Source organism: Poecilia latipinna, unplaced genomic scaffold (genome assembly GCF_001443285.1).
Source record: "Poecilia latipinna isolate Pla-1442-1.1 unplaced genomic scaffold, P_latipinna-1.0 Scaffold3487, whole genome shotgun sequence".
NCBI lineage: Eukaryota > Metazoa > Chordata > Actinopteri > Cyprinodontiformes > Poeciliidae > Poecilia > Poecilia latipinna.
The window spans coordinates 1-6,943 of record NW_015116103.1 but is presented as its reverse complement, the minus strand read 5'-3'; the positions used below and the strand labels follow the sequence as shown (position 1 = coordinate 6,943).

At 39.0% G+C, this 6,943-nt stretch overlaps 1 long non-coding RNA gene across 1 annotated transcript in view; it reads right to left on the bottom strand.

Annotated features, from left to right (window-relative positions):
• Nucleotides 1-3,596, bottom strand: part of LOC106941076 (uncharacterized) — a 16,060-nt gene extending 12,464 nt beyond the window's left edge. Inside the window, exon 1 of the long non-coding RNA XR_001423254.1 lies at nucleotides 3,467-3,596. This is a non-coding gene — a long non-coding RNA (uncharacterized LOC106941076). The remainder of the gene's footprint in view (nucleotides 1-3,466) is intronic.
• Nucleotides 3,597-6,943: the final 3,347 nt, after the last annotated feature.

The following is a 6,943-nucleotide window of genomic DNA, read 5'->3' as shown; positions in this document are numbered from 1 at the left end:
ATATATATAGTAACAATTACTCAAGACTTTTATTTTTGCGGGCCCACTTCCTGTTTTGCCCCAAACTTATTTAAAGCCCCGCCTCCAGCGCACAGTTGAACTTCATCACCTATTCCACTGTGATTGTGGCTGGCTGTTTGGCGTCTTCCTGCAAATTAATCGAAATCTTTGCATCCACTGATTTGATCTATTGGTGAGTTGTTGGTGTGATAGCACTATTGGTTTAGCAAGAAATTTCTGCTCGATTGCTCATTAGAGCGTTGTTTTATTAGAACTGTTGGCGTCCGTTACCTGGGCCGTCACCGGGATTGAAACAGCTGATTGCAGTTTAGTATGCCCAACTCTCTTCCCAAAGGTAACATGATCGTTTTACCTTTGTTTACCTTTGCTGTGGCTCTTCACAGCCGCTGTAGTTTCTGAACGTTCAATAAACGACAAACTTGGACTTATTACCTCGTTAGTCTGTCATTTACAACAAACATCAAACAATGTAAATATGTTTCATTAAGAATTTAACAAACAAATGGCTTCTACCGAGATAATTATGTGAAATTAAATTAATTGTCTAATAAAATAGTTTGGTGCTGTCGGGCTCAGAGTCTGAGAGGCTTTTCCTTTATCAAACTAATTTTATTTGCCTCTTATTTAGTGGAAATATTGATGTTGAGACTTTCTCCAAAGTAATAACCTTTTTCAACCTTTATAGCTCCACTGTTGAAAATGAGGCTCTAACATTCACAAATGACAGTGAAATAAAATCCAGTCCAACATCTGGTTTGAGGTGATTCCTCTGGAACCTGTTGGAGGAAAAATATCCCAACTACAGAAGATGAGCTTTAACCCAACAGAGCTCTGTGGTTCCTCCTTGTCAGTGTGAGAGTCAGGGTGAGGAGGCGCCATGTTAGGAAGAGAAGTGGAAGCTGCAGGACCCAAAACTCATGACCATAGATGATCAACTGGTAAATCTAGAGCTTCACTTTTTGACTCAGCTCACGCTTCACCACGACAGACTGGTACAGTGCCTGCTTCACTGCAGACGTTGTGCCAGTCCGTCTGTCAATCTCCCACTTCATTTTTCCCTCATTCGTGAACAAGATCCCCAGATACTTAAACTCCTCCACTTGGGGCAGGACACCCCCCCGACCCGGAGAAGGCACTCTACCCTTTTCCAGCTCAAGACCACGGCCCCAGATTTGGAGGCACTGATCCTCATCCCGGCCACTTCACACTCGGCTGCGAACCGCTCCAGTGAAAGCTGTAGATCACGACCTGATGACGCTAATAAAACCACATCAGCCACAAAAAGCAGAGACACGATCCTAAGGCCACCAAAACGGATCCCCTCAACACCTCGGCTGCGCCTAGAAATTCTGTCCATGAAAGAAATGAACAGAATTGGTGAGGGGATCCGTGACAAAGGGCAGCCCTGGCGGAGTCTAACTCTCACCGGAAACGAGCCCGACTTACTGCCGGCAATATGGACCAGACTCTGACACCGGTCATACGGGGACCTGACAGCCCGTATCAAAGGGCCCGGTACCACACATTAAAAAAAAAAATTAATATTTAACACAATGTGTTAAATATGAATACAAATATAACCATAAGAGTTAGAGTTTATAAATATATATATGCCTAAGAGTGATGTAAGTTACTCAAAATGACTGAATATACATGAATAATCAATAAATTATCTTGCACATGCAAATAATCTATAAATGAGTGCAGAAAAAAATGTGATTTAAGTTACAAGCAGAAATTACTTACTGTATCGATCTATGCTGCACTTTTTACCAGGCTTCATTAACCAGTTCCTTTCTCAAAGTGAATTATTAAAACCTCTAAAATACAAACACGGATGTCCTGCTTCAAAGACACCCACAAAATTCTGACCAATCACAAAATAGTTTTGCATGCAGAGGTGGGTGAAAAGTTTGCCAGGGTGGTGAATGGCATGAGGCTGAGAACAAAACTGCACAATTTTCATCACACAAAGGCGACAATTAGGACTACTTTCTGCACTTCCCTGCAGGTCCCTTTACTTACACTGGGACATACTTAAAGGGATCCATGATTAGTTGTAACAACACGATTAGTTATAGTAACAAGTGTAGTATAATAAATATTTATTTCTCACATAAATATTTATTTGAGAAATATTTATTTTAGAAACAAAAAAACAATACAGTAAAAATTCTGTAGGTTGTTCGGTTTTTATAAATTGAAATAAAATACTGTCACTCAACATCACAACTATTTTTTTGTATTCCAACCAACAGCGACACAGTGTGACATTATCTAAATTTACACCAGTCAAACGCAATATGATAAAAAACAACTCCTGTAAAGTTAGCCTTCCTGTGTTTACTCTGTAGATTCCAGTACAGAATAATGATTCCTTTAACAACTACATTCAGTCCTTACATCAGCCCTTTAGGGTGAATGTCTGTCGCTCTTCCTGTTGAGAACATGATACACATTCTATCGAGAAGAATTACCTTGGCACTGCATTTGTCTGAACCATACACCGACCTAGTCCTTCTCACTAACTGTGTTTTCATTAACCATATAACTGCTCAAACTAGCATTCTGAAAATAAATTTGCTTAATGGAAACTAACACTAGGATGAGTAAAGTCTCCAACTACAATTTCCCCAAAACACTGTATATGTAACCACTTTAGGTACAAAAAGCTAGTCACTCCAATGCCTGAATGAGACACCAACATCTCATCTGATGCCTGCTAGTGTTTTCTGAATAAATCTCACATAAGGGTTTATATCTGTCGCCGTCATGAGTTTTAATGACTTGTTATTTGAACAAGCTTATTCACATGTGATTTTAATTGCATTTGTTATTTCATGGAGACCCCATAATTGCAAAAATTGTGTTCATTAGACATTAGCAGAAGGTCGACAATGTTTTTCAAACATTTGCAATGGAAACATAATAAAGAGGCAGCAGCCAATCACCAGCTAGTCTCACTCTAAGAAAAAATTACTGGAATTGTGTGACAATTCCACCCTGGAAATGACTGGTTCAAACTGATCATGTAAAGGCCCTCATATCCAGTTGTTGAAAACGTCTAACCACAACAGTTCTTTTTTTGATTGGTTCACTTTGCCTGACTTCAGAAATACAAATACAGAGAAATTGTATTTGTTTTTTTGCAAATTAAAGATTTTACTTTTGGAGTGATCATTTTTTTGTAGAGTTGATTCTGTTTTTCATGTTGTTTGTTTTCTGTTATTTATTCTTTGTACTTTTAGAGGAACACGAAAATTCATAAAAGCCATCATTTCATTAAAGAAAAGCCCAAAGAAAATACTGATGCTCTTGGTGTTACTCTGTCATGACATTACATCCAACAAAAAATTGACCATCTGCAACGCTGTTCCAAACAGGTTCCACTTCACCTAAAGAGCAGGAGGAAAACAGTGGCAGGAATAAAGAACAGATGAATTACCTGAGACTCGGCTGCATAACTTCTTCTGCACGTCTCCTCCTTCATCCCGGCCAAGCAAAGAGATGATGTCGTCCTCCAGTTCCTCCACCAGTGTCTCACACTGCCAAGAAAAACAGACACAGTGGGGAGACATGTCTAAGTCTGGAGGAGTCACTGGGCTGAGTTAGCTCAGCCATGCAAACACACGCGCACACGCATGCACACACAGTTTAACATGTCTTTATGCACAATGAAGAGTATGACAGTGCAGGGTGGCGGCCATTGTTCCCCATCTGTTTGCCAATCTGTTCAGCAGTTTTAGCATTTGGTAAAGATGTGGTCAGCCACCAGGACCATGTGAAGACAGTACTGGATCCGGCTCAGCGTTTTTTCTAGGTTACAACAGAATCCTTTAGGCTAATTGAAACAGACGGTTGCCATGGTAAATGGAAGGCATGATGACCTAATTTTCTCAATTTTTCTCCGTTTGATGCCAACTTTACTAAAAATAATAAAATTTAGAAATGTTAAAAACTCCAATCCTAATAATCTTTACACCACTATGTTAACGCCTCAACTCCAAAACGTTTGCATGTTATCCAATGGGACAGGAGGCTGTTGAGCTCATGGAAATGATTTATTTTACACATTGATGCTGTCAGAAAGCTCCATTCTCCAAAGATGCAACTTTTATGGGGATTAAAAATAAGCATATGCCTTTGGATACTTTTAACTGGAAATATATAATTAAAACCACAAACATATGAAATGTGAACAACACAGCAGATTCTTACTAAAATGTGGAGAAATATTTGGAGGACAGTAGGGGACGATAGGAGACAGTACCCACAGTCTGCTATGTAGTTAGATTTGTTTCACAATTATTCAATAAAAAAAAAAATCATGTCAAACAAAAAAAGTAGCATTCAATCAATATGGAAGCCCATTTCCGCCACTCTGTTAAAAAAAAGAATTATCTCATTACAATATCTCATTATAATAATGAGATAATTCTTTTTTTTAACAGAGTGGCGGAAATGGGCTTCCATAGTTACTACAGTGTCCACTCTGTTTCAAAGAAGAAATCTTACACAACTTATGACGACAGTCACATATTTTGTCTGCCGTGATCCCCGGTAGCATATTGTGCTAGCTAATGTTAGCACTAGGTAAAGTTCATAAACTAGGCTTGTGTAATATTCGCCTGTCTTTATGTTGAATTCGTTAACCAGCGCACATCTGTCGAGTGGCATTAAGCGTGGAAAATACCAAATATATCTGGAGGAAATATGTGTTAAAAAACTGTTGCATAGTCCTCCGTGTGTGTGTGTGTGTGTGTGTGTATTAACTAGCATTGAAGCTAAAGTGGGAAAACAGCGGATCGTTGCTCCAATGTTATCAGGTCCACATTAATCTGCACCACACGTCAAGTGACTGTGCAGATGATTTATTTACCAAGCACATAATCAGTGTTGTCGATGAGGGGAGGCAACGTAACTCTTAAATATATATTTTCTTCCAGATGTAAAATGTAAAACTAAGCTGGTAGGTCACAGGCCGAAGGAGGATATTCACATAATTTGTGTTTTTTATTATTTGGTGTGTTTGTGTCTTGTACTTAGTTTTATTAGATGCAATATGCCTTTTGCTGTGTTATGATATTAAATTAATTTGGTGTTCTCCTAATTCCCCATTCTAGTATGACCAGCAGAGTGCAGCTGAAGCAGGACAGGCTTGTAGGTCTTACTGATTCCTCCAGCGGCTACACAGCAAATTTGGAAGTGTTCCATCAACTCCTACAGAGTTGAATTCAACATTTTGAAAGTGTCTATATTGGTCCACTCTGGATGGTGTAGAAGTTACACTTTTGAAAGTGTTATTTGTGATATAGTTGAATCAACACTCACAGTAGTTGAAATTAAACACACATCAGAGTTGAGTTACTCAACACTAGTGTATATTGTCAAAAGTTAACACTATGAACATGTTAATCTAACACAGAATGGTGTAAAGTATATATTAACATAGAAATCTGAGTTTTGAAATACTACTGGCAGGATATGCTGTGGTGGTGCAGGGGTTAAGAACAACCCACATATGGAGGCTCTAGTTTTCAATGCGGCTGTTGTGGGTTTGCTTCCCAGTCTTCTTCTCTCATTACCCACTTTTTTTTGGCAACTTACTACCAAATAAAAGCCACTACAGCAATTAAAACCTTTTTTTCCCCAGAAACTATTGGCCATCAATAATCCCCAAATTCGTTTTAAAAGACATTAGATGCTACAAAAACACCAGCACCAGTTGCAGTATGTAATCTACTTTTATTTCAAAACATCAAACAGCACTGACAGCAATATACAACAAAGGTCATACATTCATTGCACTTTGCACTGAAGGTGAAGTGTGCTTTGAAAGTTCATTGGAAGCAGCCATGGATGGTCTTGTGATCACTGATGGTGAAGTGTCTTTGGTGCCGCTCTTGTTTTCACTAACATGAAGGAGGAAGACTTCCAGCCTGGAAGGAAAAACAGGAAATGTAGCAGAAACATTAGGATAATAAATAAATATTTTAAAAAGAAGTGTGAGCAAAACTAATCAGACTCACCTGTGTGTGTCACCATCATATTCATTCAAATTACTCTGCCCACCTGGTTTACAAAATAAAGCATAAAACAGTCAGAAATAATTACTAAAGAAATTAGTCAGCTTATAGAAAAAAAATTTGGACAGCATTAAAAGTCGTGCCAACCTGTCTGAAGAAATGTGTTGGAGTCATCATAACCGGCTTCAGTCACCAACATGACACACTATCAAAGAGAAAACATTTTGGCAGTTTTTAGATGTGCCACATATACAAAACACCAGAGTCAAATGGCTCAATTGCCTCCTCATTGTGTATATATGTTCTCCAGTATCCTGCTAATCACCTAATTATTGTATTCAGGTGTGGTGCAGCAGCGGTACATCTAAATGTTGCAGGACAGTGGTCCTCCAGGACCAGAGTTTGACACCTGTGGCATAGATCAAGCCAATGGTCCAGCACAGTCACTCCCCTATTTTGCAGTCTACAGCCAAAAACTTAAAGAAAACGACCTCTGCAGCTAAATAATGTTAACTCAGATGGCCTCCAGATTTTCCTGACAGTTTCAATGTTCAGTTAAGATAATAAACATACCGTGATATCCAAACAAATAAACGTAGGTTAAGCGAACTATGTATACGAATCGATATTCTTGCGTAAACAGAAAAATAATGCCTCCATAAAAAATAGTCAAAAACATGATCATTTTAACATGGAACTTACCTTGTTATAATAAGCTCCACACAAGATGCCATACTGCTGCCTCCGCTCCTCAGGCAAACATGTGACGCAGTAGCGGAACAAGACGGCGTGGGCCGGGGGGCGGGGCTAATGACCGGGCCCAAATAATAAAGCTCATGATAATTTATTTAACTTTACAACATGGACATGCCCGTAACAGTGGCGCTAACAAGTTT